The sequence below is a fragment of the Protopterus annectens genome, chromosome 2.part1 (assembly GCF_019279795.1).
Source record: "Protopterus annectens isolate FY-2018-M chromosome 2.part1, PAN1.0, whole genome shotgun sequence".
NCBI classification, from domain to species: Eukaryota; Metazoa; Chordata; order Ceratodontiformes; family Protopteridae; genus Protopterus; species Protopterus annectens.
Genome location: NC_056729.1, coordinates 1,317,195,317 through 1,317,211,588, shown reverse-complemented (window position 1 = coordinate 1,317,211,588; position 16,272 = coordinate 1,317,195,317).

Below are 16,272 nucleotides of genomic sequence, written 5' to 3'. Positions count from 1 at the left end.
GGTAGAAGGCATTTGTAAGTGATTCAGCAGTTTGAGTAATGTTTACCACTGGCTCAGGGGCCTTAAAGGAGACCACACTAGTTTTTAGAAGTGTGAAATCGGCTTTTGAGAAGTTTTTCACTGTGGTCTTTTTGTTTCAGGTGGGGGCGGGATGAGGACCTCCAGCGAGATTAGTTTATGATCTGATCTCACCAGTGAGGGGTATACTTCCGGTGTTGAACATTTTGATCCCATGTTCGTGATGATGAGATCAAGTATGTTTTCTCCTCTTGTGGGGATGGTGACTAGTTGTTCCATGGCATTTGAGTTTATGAACTCCAGGAATCTTTGGGTTAGAGTGTTTGGGCTTGAGTAGTGTTCCCAGTCTATATTAGGGTAGTTGAAGTCACCTAGTATGATGGTGTTTGGAGATACATTTATCCCCTCCAATGTTTTCAGGAAGGCCATGTGAAAGTTTAAAAATATGTGTACAAGTGTTTGAAGGTCAGGGTACGGGGTTGGTAAGGGGATAGATTTTCACATGTATGTGTGTGTGTGTGTGTGTGTGTGTGTGTGTATGTGTGTGTGTATTGGTTGAAGAGTATGCGTAAGTGTGTGGAATGGCTTTTTGTTCAACAGTCTGTTTTTGATTGTTTTGGAGTATTTGTGTGAGCATTTGCTGGTTAGGATTAGAGCAGAGGCTATGTTAAGGGAAAGATTTGCTGGTGTGTGTGTGAGTGTGTGTGTGTGTGTGTGTGTGTGTGTGTGTGTGTGTGTGTGTGTGTGTGTGTGTGTGTGTGTGTGTGTGTGTGTGTGTGTGTGTGTGTGTGTGTGTGTGTGTGTGTGTGTGTGTGTGTGTGTGTGTGTGTGTGTGTGTGTGTGTGTGTGTGTTTGTCCAATTGTCTTGTGTACTGGTATTGTTAGAGAGGATTCTGCAGTGTTACAGTGGTAGCATTGTTACCTCACAGCAAGAGGCTCTCCCGTTCTATTCTCGGCTTGGCTTGGGAGTGCTTTCTGTGTGGAGTCTGCATGTCCTCCCCGCGGTTGGGTAGCTTTCAAAAGACATGTGTTCGTAAATGGGTGTGCCTTCTTTGAAGTTTGGGTGTCGAGCTGGCACCTCGGCATTTCATAAAAACATCTACTGCCAATCATTAGCGGACCGGAGTTCCACTGTGGTGACCCCTTACCGGGAAAAAGCCGAAAGACAAACAACAACTGGTATTATTAGAGAAAGGGGTTTTCAGAAGATATCGTGTAGGATTAAGTTTGGGGTATGGACAGGTTTAGGTTTACCACACAAGTAATGTGATGCAGAAATAAATACTAACATGGGTCATGGGGGAGATAGTGCAAGTCTATTTGTCTGTGGTTCTAGTTGTTGATAACTCCAGAAGTGACAAAATGTGATCCATCTGTTGGGTGAGTTGACAAAATGGTTGTGAACCACCTTAATGTTACTTAATCCTATTTTGTTTATCTACATACATATATATATATATATATATATATATATATATATATATATACATGCACACACACTCATACACACACACACACACACACACACACACACACACACACACATATATATATATATATATCGTGAGAAAGAGAGAGAGAGAGAGAGAGAGACGTATATAGTATCTATATCTGTTTATATATATATATATATATATATATATATATATATATATATATATATATATATATATATATATTAGATGTGGATGTTTATATATATATATATATATATATATATATATATATATATATATATATATATATATATATATATATATTAGATGTATATATATATATATATATATATATATATGTGTGTGTGTGTGGTGTGTGTGTGTGTGTGTGTGCATATTTATGCATATATCTTGATAGATCTATCTATCTATCTATCTATCTATCTATCTATCTATCTATCTATCTATCTATCTATCTATCTATCTAATCTATCTATCTATCCCCTTATGGGTGTGTAACATGACATGCAAGATGTTGAGAAAATAATGTCAGTTAGCAAAATCATGTAAAGAAGCAGCCAACACTGAGCAAAATGTTGAACTACTAAGATGCAAAACAGGGTCAATTAAAGTGCAGCATCCTACAATCAGAAGATAAAGGCACTGTATACAATAAAGCCACTTGCAGTAATGCCAAATATTGAAAGTTTACCTGAAACAAAGCTAAACAGTCACTAAAAGCTGCATGGGCCCCCTATAACAGCAATCTAAATCAAATTAATCTGAAACACTAATGAGTAGTGTGTTGACTTGTGTCAAGTAACGGTTTTCATACATGCCAGCAACAGTGTCCCCAAAACTGAACTGTATAGCACAATATATAAAAAAGCAAGTGTGATAAAGTACAAATATAAATTGCTGTACAATACATCACAGGCCTATTCAGAATCCCATCCCCTTTGAAAATAAATGTATTCTGACTTCCTTTCCAGCACCACTAAGAAAGCCTTTTTCCCTAGTCGCAAAGCATGTCCTCCTAAGTTTGACAGGAACTGCTTGCTGTAACAGTAAATGGCAATCATCCACCCTAATCTGTTCATGTATAACTGCAAGTATGACAGCCCTAAGATCTGCAAAATTGTGTCCCAATATACTAAGAAAGCACCTATGCCATCCCTTAGTGGGGTTTTGTCTATGAGGCAGGCTGTAGTCATTCTTCTTGTATATATTCCAGAAGGCTGTTGGGAAAAGTGTAGCAAATCTGGAAGGAACATCTGTATGATTTGTGACCTTGTTATTCTTCCCATACATATAATATTCCTCAAAGCAACAAAATAATACAGATGCTTCTTCTGGAAAAAAAAGAATTCAGCAGGCCACAAACAAATGCAATGTCAGAACTTTCAAGAAAAAATAAGTAAACTAGATGTTTTACAAGATGGTGAGTTACTGCTGTACAGGCTTGCTAGTCCTGATATTTAGACCTTTCTCCATATATTTTGTGCAAAATGGAATTAATAGCCCTTCAGTACGAAGTTACGCATATTCTGACTTTCACTCCTCAGTGCTACAGGTTCAAAATTAAATGAATAGAATCCATCCTCTGCACATTTTTATTTATCTTTTTTATTTATTTTGACATTTGTTAACCGGGTTAGTCCAACTGGGCCAGAGACCTGTTTTCAGTGGAGACTCGAGGAGAAAAGCTCCGATACAAACACTCTAATATAAAGAATTTTACAATACATGAGTTAATAGTATTACAGTCATATTTGTTTTTACAATGAAAAAATAAGCAGGAATTAATTGATCTTGCATAGAGAGAGCTACTGATATAGTGTCTTAAGTAATAGAGACAATTATTTAGATATGAGAGAGGAATATTTACATATGTACATGTGGTGAAATAGCGGTCTACTTTAATTAAACGAAAGCAGAATCCATCGAATACGAATCCATCGACACATAAACAGTGAAACACGATAATATCGAACATGCAAAACCACGAAATTTAAACATCGAAACCGCAATAGTCGGCCAACCTCACCACCCGTAACATACTACTTACGCAAACACAACAACAAAAAACACATACATACACTAACCAAAACTCTACTACTAACCCTAAATTAAAGCACCAAAACCCCACTTGTAACCCTACACTAAACCCCACATACACAACTATCTATGCATTACCCTTAACCCCTCCCTAACTCTAAGGTCCATAACTACCGCACACTTACCCTACAGAACTATACCCACACAAAGTAAATATTCCACACACATACACTTAACAAAACCCTACACCAAACCTTACATACATTACCTATCTATGCACTTACCTTAACCCGCACCCTAACCCTAAGGTCCGTAACTATCTCACACTTACCATACGGAACTATACTGCAGACAGGCCAACTATGACAATTCGACATTTCCGATTTTGCTATTTAGTGCGTTCGACATTTCCGCGTTTTGCTGTTTATGTGTTGATGGATTCGTATTTGTTCGATTCCGCTTTCGTTTAATTAAAGTAGACCTGTGAAATAATAGGGTAAGGGTGCAGTTTGCAGTTGGACTATGTGAAAGAGGGAAGTAAACTAAGAGGTGGATTAGTAACTAGTCAGTGAGATTGGAGTAAAACAGTGAGGTTATGTTGAATTCATCAGTGCAGTAGGTTAGGTGGGGTCATTACAGGGGCAAGACTTGTTGTTTACTAGATGAAGTTTAAGTTCTTTTTTGAAGTGTTTGGGATAGGGAATGGATGTAATATGTTCAGGTAGTTTGCTCCAAGCTTGGGCTATAGTAAATCTGTAAAGTAGCTTACCAATGTTTTTGTGTGGTCGGTAGGTGTCAAGGAGTTGTTGGCCAGTGGTGCAGAGAGACCGATTAGGGGTGTAAGAGGATACTAAGGTGGAGAGAGAGGGCAGGGGAAAGGTTTGTAAAATGCAGAGTTGCAATCTGAAGCTAGGATAGAAGGAGCTGTTGGGGGAGCTCCAGCCAGTGGAGAGAGTTGAGATCCAAGCAGTGGTTGGAATTGTAAGGACAGTTAGTGACAAATCTAGCTAGTTTGTGGTATGTTTGTTGTAGTTTGGATAGGGTTGTAGATTGTATGTAAGTTAGGACTGGGGCAGCACAGAGAAGGGAGGGCAGAAGGAAAGCATGAGATAAGGAGAGACTAGCATTAGATGTTAGAAATCTTCTATTTCGGTACAGCAGTCCAAGTTTTTGGTATTTTTTTTTTTAAATGTTTTGAAATGTTTTTTTTAAATGTTTTGAAGGGTTGGGAGGGTTGCCTAATGGTTAAGGTGTTTGCCTTATAAACACAAGGTGCAGGGTTTGAGTCTCACAAGGGATAATTGGCTAGGCTTAAAATGGCTTGCAAGGGCAGTTAGCCTAGTACTAATCTATGAACCTATGAACCTATGAAGGATATGAATGTTAAATTTTAGTTCATCATCAATGATTGTACCTAGGAGCTTAGTGTGGGTTTCAGGATGAATGATTGTATTATTAGAGGAAGTAATGACACAGGTTGATTTGTGCTGGGAGAGAGTGCAAGGGAGAAAAAGCAGGAGTTTACTTTTTTGGGGGGTTTAAGATGAGTTGATTATCAGCCTTTTTTAATGGATAGAAAGGTGTCATGAGTATGAGCATGGAGTTCTGAGATGTTATTGGAGAAAGAGATGAGAGTGGAATCATCAGCATATTGAATTAGGGAGGATTGTTTACAAGCTGTATGAAGCTCATTTGTGAAAATGTTAAACGGGGGGGCGGGGGTCCAAGGATAGAACCTTGGGGAACACCAGTTGTGACAGGAAGTGGGGAGCAGGAGGAGAGCCATTTGACAGATTGTAAACTGTTGGAGATGTAACTGGTAAACCAGGACAGGGAGGGTGCTGAGAGATTGAGGTTAGCAAGTTTGGACAAAAGGATAGGATGAGAGACAGTGTCAAAGGCTTTGGTGAGGTCAAGGAAAAAACAAGATACAAGTTGGTTATCTCTGGCCTCAGTTACAGTATGAGTGAAAGATAAGATGGCTGTAGCTGTGCTGTGGTTTGGCTGGAAACCATGTTGGGCGGGTGTGAGAAGGTTTTTCTGTAGGATAAAGTTTAGCAGCTGAGTGTGAATGCATTTTTCAAGTATTTTAGATAGGGGGAAAGGATGGCAATGGGTCTGTAGTTGGATGGGTCAGTAGAGTTCCCTCTTTTATATAGTGGGATGGTAAAGAAGGTTTTACAGATGTTGGGGACAGTAGCTTCTATAATGGATCTATTGATAAGCAAGGATACAGAATAGGCTATGGATTTGGTGGCTAGTTTTTGGAAGGTAGGTGGCAGGAGATTGTCACAGGAAGGTGACCAGGGTTTGAGCTTATGTAGAAGTGATTTGACATTGTTTGTGGGAACAGGTTGAAAGCTGAAGAGGTTTTTCTTAGGTGGATTATGTGGGGTAGGAGGGGCGTATGTATTGTAGTTAGTTTGTGTAAGTTTTTGGACAGTTTCAATGAAGTAGTTATTGAGAAAGGTAGCAGTTTTTAGAGGGGTGTTATTTGGGAAAGGGGAGGGTGTGGAAGGTTAACCTGACTGGAGAATTTTGTTGATGGCAGTCCAAAATTTATGTGAGTTTGATTTGTAGTTAATTTGGGCGGAGTTGTAGTAGGATTTTTTATCATTGTTGATGTGTTTTTTGACCTGGTTCCAGAGTTCTTTGTAGTTCTGGAAAAGGGATGAAGATTTGATTTTAGCTCAGGCTTTCCAAGCACTGTCTCTTCTGTGCATAAGAGTGCAGATTTCCTTAGAAAGTCAGGGGGCATGGTTAGCTTTAATTCTAATTCTCCTGGAGGGGGTGAGGGAGTTGAGAGTATCTAGGAAAATGTGGTTACATTTCTGCATAGCTTCACTGAGGGGGAGATGTTGGAGGGATGACCAGTCAATGCTGGATAGTATGGAGTTGAATAAGTTAATATTAATGTTAGAGAGTTTATAGCAATCTCTATAGGTGTAAGATTTGGTTAGATGGGCAGAGTGTCTCTGGATGAAGGTGGGAAGATGATCACTTAAGGTGTTGGGTAAGGTACAAGGGCTGTGATAGAGGTTTGTTGAGATAGTGAGGATCCATTTGATAGTTGGATTGGAGGAAAAAGATTTGTAAATTCTGTTGGGGGAGGTTACCAATTGGTGGAAACCATGTAAGTTCATACTGAGTTGTGGTGATTCAGTTGTTAGTTTAGCCCAGTTAGTATTGACGTCACCAAGAATAAGTGTTTCATAAGGTACATTGTGGGAGAACCAGAAAAGGATATGTTCAAGGGTTGAAATATTATTTCCAGGGGGATGTATATAGAGGCTATGGCAAATTTCTTATGGGAGTTTAGATGGCAATTTAGAATGATTAGTTCAGCTGGGTGGAAGTTGGGGATAGGGATGGGTACAAGGAAGAGATTAAGATTGTTAGAGTAGAGGATGGTGATGCTACATCCCTTTTTGAAGGATCTGTCAGAATGGTAAATATTGTAGCCAGGAGGTAGTATTTCCTTGTTTGTGATATGGGGTTTTAGTCTGGTTTTGGATAAGGCTGGAATTTGTGGGGAGGTATGGGCTATCCAGGTGTGAAGCACTTTAACTTTGTTAACAAGACTTTGGGTGTTTAGGGAATAGATAGTTTTTTATGGGAGTAGGTGAAATGTCTGGATGGGTTAGTAGGGGGTGATTTTTGAGGAGAGTGGGAGGTACAGGAAGAGTTATCGGGTCTCTGGTTAAGGAGAGGATTTAGGGGGCCTGGGATGGGGTGGATGTCTCCAGAGAGGAGTATGTTACTAGTTGGGACAGTAAAATCAGCTATGCGTGTGTGCAGTATGTAATATTTAGGTTTGGGTTTGCTGGAGTGAGTGTACTATTGTAATATAATAAATATGTGAAGGCAGATGGAGTAGTTAAAAAGTGATGGGGGTATGGTAATAGTTAGAGAGGCATTGGAGGTTGTTAGTGTAGGTGAGGTGGGAAAATATAAGTAAAGGTGGGTAAGGTACGTATAGTAGGAGTTTACGAGTGACAGAAGCATGAGAAGTGGAATGGATATATATAGATGTTGCATTGTCAGATATGGAGAGTGTAACAGTAGTGGGGGTGGAGGAGGATAGCTGCAAAGAGGAAATGATGTAATTAGGTTTGACAGTCTTTGCATGGGAGTGGTTAGGGACAGGAAGTGGAGTATGAGTGAATGTGAGGGAAGGGAAGGGGAGGGACAGGATAGAATAAAAGTAATTGATTTGGGGGTGAGTGGGAATGGGGTAGGGTAGTGGAGCGAAGTGAGCCCGAGTGGAGCAAGGGCAAATGGAGCGGGGCAATAGCCAGAAAAAACACAGAATCAGATAGAAAAAGAAACAATCAGAGAGGCAGGTAAGTGTAGCAGAGAGAGGGGTAGGAGGTGGGAGGAGATATAATAAGGCTAAGGATATTCTCTGTGTAAGCCGCAGGGAAGGAGGTAATGAAGGAGAGTAAAGAACTAGTGCTGGGAGTAGGAAAGAGCTGAAGAAGTACAGTTATACTAGAATAGGAGAAATAAAGAAAAAAGCAGGAAGGAGCACAGCAGTGATGGAGCTTTTTGAATGTATCTGCTGAAGAAATGTAGGGAGTCTTAATAACAGGGTTGGTAGAGAAAGGGACCAACCCGGTGGTGTGCAAAGGACAACTGGCTATGGGAAAGCAATAATGTTATTAGATCTACATTAAGCTAACTGAACATGGTAGGACATACTTTAAGTTCTATTATAGGTGAGAAACACCAAAGGGATTGTACATCAGGTGGTTCCGGTCAGAGTAGGTCTGTGGCCTGGAAGATGTAATTATTGTTACCTATAAAAGAAAGAGAGAAAGAGAGAGAGAGAGAGAGAGAGAGAGAGAGAGAGAGAGAGAGAGAGAGAATGGTTTTATACCAAACAAATGATGACCACAGTGCATTACAGGCATGCTAAGATTTTAAGTCCTCCTAAAGTACACAAATGGAGTGCACTTGTTATCTGCACCATAAGTTACAAACATTTATTTGATATACAACTAATGAAACTTTGTATTGGCACTCATATACATACCCTCCGTCACTCAAACTGTACCAGAACATATGTCAACCATATTCTGAGTGGCTGTGAACAGTTGAACCATCACTGCATTAGAAGCATCTGGAGATTTGTTTGTAAGAATATCCCCCAACTTTAATCTCCACATAGACATATTGAGGTTCTTTAGCTCATTAGTAGGATAAATTGAGCTAATCAAATGTTTGCATCTGTACCTATTTACATATTGAGATCAATTTTCCTATGAGGAAGCTGAACAGCAACTTCTGATGATATGCCTGCCATTGCATTTTCAACTGCAATGATAGGCATATGAAATGATTCTTCTCCCCTTAATCTCATGTTAGTGCTAACTTTAGCAATTTCTAAATCGGCTGGATCAGGAGCATGCATATGTAGTGTACTCTTTAGTAACTGCTCCCTATCCGACAAACTGACAGTTACTTCTGTGCCATTACATCTGTCTTTCAGCTTATGTGTACATCCCCCATAACACTTGCAGAATCAATAACCATTGATATGTAGGAGATCCTTCCTCTTTTGTGATATCACAGTCTTCTAAACCTGACCTAAAATGCCAGGAGATATGCAGTCTTTCTAAGCAGCAACATGCACCATATTATTGACGTACAATGATGCAGAAAATAGAACAACTTTTATACAGCCATAGAAACTTTAAAAACACAGAAACAAAATGCTAAAGGCCATGTTCTGCCAAAGCAGAATGATGTGCACCTGTGAATGGCTACATCACATATTAACAAGAAAAAGGACCGTTTTCATCTTCTTCAGTGGTATTTGCATATGATTGCAGCACTGCTTTTTACTGCTTTGATACCACAGTATACACGGATGTGTCTCCAGCTATGTGTGCATGATGGTACAGAGCATTATAATTTGCTAATGTAGTAAAATGTTGGAATGTACCTGCTTAGACAGACATCTGGCAATATCAGGATCTTCCTTGTGATGTTTTACTTTCTGCTGTCCATTTGTCTACAAATATGGCTATTATTGGTGTTGTACAGTCAAGAACATGCATAGAAATTGTAATCTAGCATCAGATGCAACACAAAAATGCAAATCTGCCAATGGATTACCCTAGGTGAAGACAGTGTTAGTTAAACAATGCTGGTAAGGGTATACAAGTACTAGGACAAATGTACATTGGAGACAATTCAGATATAGTTGCATATTATCTGTCCAATTTTGCATTTACACCACTGAAATGCATAGTGCACATGAGGTTTAGAGACCGGTTAAGAAGGCCCGATCTTTCTGACTGTGTCATAATATGTCTTTCTGAAAATGTTCTAATCATCACATATCACATGTACTCTTATTCCTTAGCAGGATACATGGTAGACATTATGCTTATGTCATATAACTGTAGAATACAACATGTTGAACTGCAAATCATATCTAATTATATGCATGCTGCCTTTATCAGCTTCAATTTTTGAAGTTTTAAGCAATTATGTCTCCCTTCGTTGCTCAGGTATGTGTGTACATATGGACCTTGTAAACTGCTGTATTACATTTTGCAAGTACAGGTATCCTGCGAAAATGCAATTTAACAGTGACAAATTTGTCACCTTTCTCCTGCACATCTTCACCATGTACACATTCAGTCACAACTAAATATTGCTACTCATGGAGTTTGATTTCTTGATGTGATACCATATGCTGTTTTCCAAAGTAGACATACTACAGAGTTGTCTTGTGGTTGAGTGATAATCCTTGCTCAGTAAACATCTATGACTTTTGCTTCCTTATAGTAATCTCACTAAACTGTCATTGTTTTGAGTTATATGGAGGGCAACTGGGATACATCATTCCATTGAAGACTATCACAATCTTTACATTTCAAATCCCCTACTTGTTAATATTTGGCAATCTGTATTAACTCACTTCAACATTTCTTCTGTTCAGGAATGTGTGCCTGTGTCTTTTAGCAGTGATGTACTGTAATTTTGGTGATATGTCACAATATATATATATATATATATATATATATATATATATATATATATATATACATAGACACACACACACACACACACACACACACACACACACACACACACACACACACACGCATTCGATTGTCTGTTTTACACTACTTTTGCTTAGACTGCATTACCTATCCTTAGTCAGTTGAAAGGGATGTAATAATTACATTGCTTGCTAAGGTTTAAGTTGTATAGCATTTATGTGGTTCACACAAAATCACATGAAAGCACAAGCTTGTAGGTGGTTTACACTGTAACACTGAGGTGATTTTAATGACTTAATCTACTTAGTCAGGTACGTTATTGGCATTAATTTAGTAAAGATGTGTCAGTTTATAGTTCAATTATATTTTAGGTAGACTAATTTTATTTAATTCAGTAACTGTGGATTTGTACTATTTTCCCAATAATGCAAAGTTTTATTTTATTTTACATTACATTTAGTCTACTTTTCGTGTAAGCCTAATAACAGAATTGCTTTCTAGGAGTTTCATTTAGATGGAGGTAGTTGCCTGTGGATGGAGATAAGAGCCTGTGTTTACTACACTAAGTTTGAGAAGTATCATTCTATTTTGCCTATATGAGGCAGAAATGGACATTATTCGACTTCCTTAATCTCCTCAATTAGCCAAGTTATTCCTCCTGGAGGTGAGAACACTATGCCCTATTTCCCCAAGGGTACAGATGATTACCTAGATGAGTGATGTCATTTATTTGGGAATCTAGGACGGGGTATCTTTTAGCCCTTGTCGTTCAACAGTGTGCATGTCCATCTTTCCTAAGAGAAGACATGCAATGAGCATACTTGAAGAATATCTTGTATGCTTTAGAAAAGCACCTCCTCTTAATCCTTATCCAATGTTTTGAAGCTAAACTGCTGACAATAAAGCCTCATCTGCATCATAGCTTTTAATGTACACCACCAAAAATGTACCCTATACCATTCCATGAGAAAGAGGGGTGAGCAGGCCTTGCTTCATCACACATCTCTCTCCAAAGGTAAACACCCCAATGCCCAAGCTGCTTCAGAGCCCACACTTTATGCCTCTATGCCATGGATCTGGCTATAGAGACAGGATTCTATAGCAGGATTGTTGACTAGCTGAGGAGATTATAATATGGAGAAAAAAATGAAATAAAGTAGTTGATGACCCATTATTACACCATGATACCTTGATGTCTACGAAAATCATTAAAACAACTACATACCCACATCTCTATATATGTAGCTTTTTATTTCACCAAGTCTTTTGGGTTTTTAATATCATGATGGGAATGGACCCCATTCGTAAGTCCAAGTATGATTAAAGTTCATGAAATGAGTACTGTTTCAATCTTTGATGTTAACCAAAATTGCTCATCCCAGCACCTGCAATGTGGCCAGTAATGACACCTTCTGCAATTTGTTTGGAGTTACATGTATCAATAGCGTATCTAAGTACAACTTTAAAATCTTTTTTTATAAGACCCATTGTTACTATTGCTATTGGAATTGTTTGGATATCCTTCTTCCAAATCGCCCTCATTTCTGCCTGCATGTCGTAGTATTTTATGACATTTGTGTCTCTCTGTACATAAGATATTGTAATCGACAGGTGTTGCAATTTCAGTGATCAATGCTGCTGTTGTCTTCGTCTCCTGGGCTACTATATCTGGTTTTCTCGAATGTATTTTTGAACTGTTGATAATGGGTGATACCATGTGATATAAACGTCGTCATTTTCTATAATTCTTTGTGGATCATGTTTCCAGCATTTTTCAGCTACTTTAATAGTATAATTTCTGCACAACCCCCAATGCAACAGTCTTGCCACATTATTATTCCTTTCAGTATACAGTCCTGCTATTAGTATATCACAACCAGAACCAAGATGTGTGACTTCTTCCAATTCTGTTTTACAGAACTACATTTGTCTGTTTTCTCCCACATGTTCAATGGATTTTGTAAACCAAAGTGTACATAGTGTACATATCTTGTGCCACTAATATTAACCTTTTGTCTTTTGGTTTAAGTTCACCTCTCCTTAACCATTCATGTGTTTGATCGTGTGTTTGATCGTGATCAACTTGAGGTTGTTCCAAGAGTTGTCTATGCTTGCAACTATATTTATGCATATTCCACATTTATTGCCTTCTCATCTGATCCTTAGCCTTATATTCTTTCTTTTGTTTTTTTTTGGCACATTCAGTTGCCGCTTGTGTTTTTTTTTTTATCTACTTCTGGTTTGATTTCTATTTGCTTTTGCAAATTTTCTAGACCAAATTACATTTTTGTATCATCTGAAGAAGTTTGACCACTTGCAGTTGTGCTTTCAGTTCCTCATATGATGAACTATATAGTTTTAAATTATCCACAAAAAGAACATGACGTCTTTACACTTTGTTGTTTTTTGGGAGCCAAATTGTAGCCATGACCTAATCTGTTAAGTATTCAGCTTAACAAATTAAGGGCAAGACAAAAAAGCAGCAGTGACAGAGTCACCCTGGAATATCCCCCTTTGAATTTTTATCTCTGGAATAATAATTTGTCCTTTATCATGGTTTTACTACAAAGTGGCTTGCCACTGTTTCATGGTCTCTGTAATGAAATTGAGCATCTTATATATTTTTAAGCGCTCTTTTATGCATGAATGTGGGATACTGTCAATTCCTTTTTTGTAGTCTATCCATGCGTTACTTAGATGCTTCCCATTTTTACAGTTCTCCAGCATGACTTTAACAACAAATGATATTTTGTTCCATATGACTTTATTGTGTTACCTTTTTCTTCTATTGCAATGACTGACTTTTCTTCCAAATGATTATAAACTCTGTTGGCATCAGTTCCAGAATACAGTTTATACGTCATTAGAAGGCAAGTTATTGGTCTATAGTTTTTAGGATAATTTGCAGGTTCACTCTTAAGTAGGAGTACTGTTTTTCCTGTTGTTACCCAAAATGGTGTCTGTTTGGGGTGCGCACACACACACACACACACACACACACACACACACACACACACACACACACACACACACACACACACACACACACACATATATATAGTTCTTATTCATGGCTAAATCTTCATGCAAAGCTGTTAATGCTAGCCAGAAATTAAATACTGCATCTGGGCTTGGGGTTTTCCAGTTAGGATCTTGTTTAACTTTGTTTCAGTCTGTCTGGTTGTTACTTCATCCCATTTCATATCCTGCACATTTGAACTTCTTATTCTTTCTTTTACTCTTTTAACCATTTAGCATCTTTATTATGTTCCACAGGATCTTCATAGATATTTCTCCAAAATGTATCTACTTCTTTTTTTTTGTGGTGTTGTTTCACTTCCTTTTTCTCCTTCATATGGAACTGACAATGTAAATAAAAGTCCTTTTAGAGATAATTACTGAACTGATGAACGACGTTGGTTGAAAAGAAGACAGTGAGCTCTTTTCTGTAAAACTGAACTATTAATGCCATGCAAGCCACTCATGATTTGGGGGGTCTCTCTAGAACTTTCTATTGAGCAGGCCTTTTTTAGTAAAGGTTCATACAGCACCCTTTTCTCCAGTACTTCAGATGAACTATAGAACTGTACCTGTGAGTGGTACTTAATTAACAATTACCTTTCCATTCCCACAGAGAGCACTTCACCAGAGCCATAGGAATGACATGTGAAGGTTTGGGTATTGCCCAGGCTAACAAACTCATCAGCCTAATTTGAAAACCAAGAAAAAGTCTTCTGAAGTTGATGACCCCCACAAAAAAGGTCTTCCTGTGTCCTAACCTATTGCAAATAGCTTATGCAAGTTACACACTACTCCATACTGCAGTAACACTATAAATTATATCAATTTCAGCAGCTGAGATATCAGGACATCAATCATGGTTGCTGAAGTGAACTTGAATATTTTGCTTGTGCTCAATTGGCAGTTTTTTGACTCTGCTGATTTTTATTTCACACCTCAGAATTAAAGTCTTAATGCAGCTAAAAGTTTCACAGAAAAATTCTTACAACTGAAGCAAAGTGTGCCATGGCAGTTAGTGTATTTCCAGGGCTTTAGTATGCCTTACCTTATCTTTCTCTGCCTCTATTCTCTGTTACCAAAACACTACATTTTTTTTCACACTACAGAAAATAAAATTATAGAGTTGATATGTTTTTCAAATGGCAGGGAGCATCATAGTCTAATAATAAAAAAGGCAAGTTGGTCGCCCCTGACTCCAAGATCCACCTTGCTGTTTAATACTCTAACCTTCAAACCTCTCAACAATAAATTTTGTACAACACTAAAATGTCTGTTTCATCTGTGAAGCAGTATATAATGGCTAAAAAAATAAGATAGCATCCTACTATTAAGATTACATTACTCCTTAGCTCTAAGATCGTGTACTACAAATAGCGCAACATAATGCATAAAAGCAAAATGTTGCTATTATAAGCTGTATCGTTTCAATCTGTACACTATTATATGTAAAATGTGTGTGCACACGCACAAGTACTACACAGGATAAATGGTCTACATATATTTGCTTTATGTGATACTTTTATTTTTTGCTGTTTAAAAACTCTGGGTATTTTGCTTACTGCTTTTTTGCATTTTCTTCTCATATTTAACTTTTTACAGCTCTAGGTTACATTGTTACATCTGATCATTATTTGCTATGTTTTTTCCTATAGGTTTGCATCATGGCTCAAAAGAGTCTCAGGACCAGCTCATTTAACAAAGTGACACAGATAGAAGGATCGATAGATGACAGAAAGATAAAATAAAATCCAATAAAAGCAAATAAAATAAAATAGTTTCTGAGCAAAGCACATTTTTGTCAGAAAAGTAATGACTGAATTCAAGCTAGTTCAGGTTATGTATAAAGATTATCAGTGGTGAACTTAGATAGGGTGCCCTGAAGCAGATCAAACGATTATGCCTTAAATCAGTACAAGATTATGAACTAAAAAACTAGAAGATAAAAGTTAAGAGGACTCAAGTCTGGAAAGTAGTGGCTAACTTGACATTATCTGTTTAGAATGGTTTGTCGTTGTAAAATTTAAAAAAATGGAAGGTTAATTCAGGTTTGATTTTAATGGGCTCTGCTACTGTCACTTTGGGTGACAGTGGAATCATTAATCTTTATATAGATGGGTCATATTTTACACATGTATGCAAACAGCAATGGGCTCAGTATCAAAGCATGGGGAATGCTTAGATTAACTTAAGGATAAGGAAACAGCACCATTCCATTCTATAGCATGCACTCTGTTATGCCAAACAGCAATGGGCTCAGTATCAAAGCATGGGGAATGCTTAGATTAACTTAAGGATAAGGAAACAGCACCATTCCATTCTATAGCATGCACTCTGTTATGCCAAACAGCAATGGGCTCAGTATCAAAGCATGGGGAATGCTTAGATTAACTTAAGGATAAGGAAACAGCACCATTCCATTCTATAGCATGCACTCTGTTATGTAAAACAGCAATGGGCTCAGTATCAAAGCATGGGGAATGCTTAGATTAACTTAAGGATAAGGAAACAGCACCATTCCATTCTATAGCATGCACACTGTTAGTCATATGGTCTGAGAATCACCTAAGCATACCACTGCTGAATGCATAATCTTCTGAAACATCCATTAACCTGGTGTGGGGAACTCTGTGAAAAGCTTCATCAGGACTGAGAATGCTAGCTTTAATCAATTTCCTGAGCTTAAGTTGCTCTTAGATATAATCAGCCCAATCAAGAATTTCAAT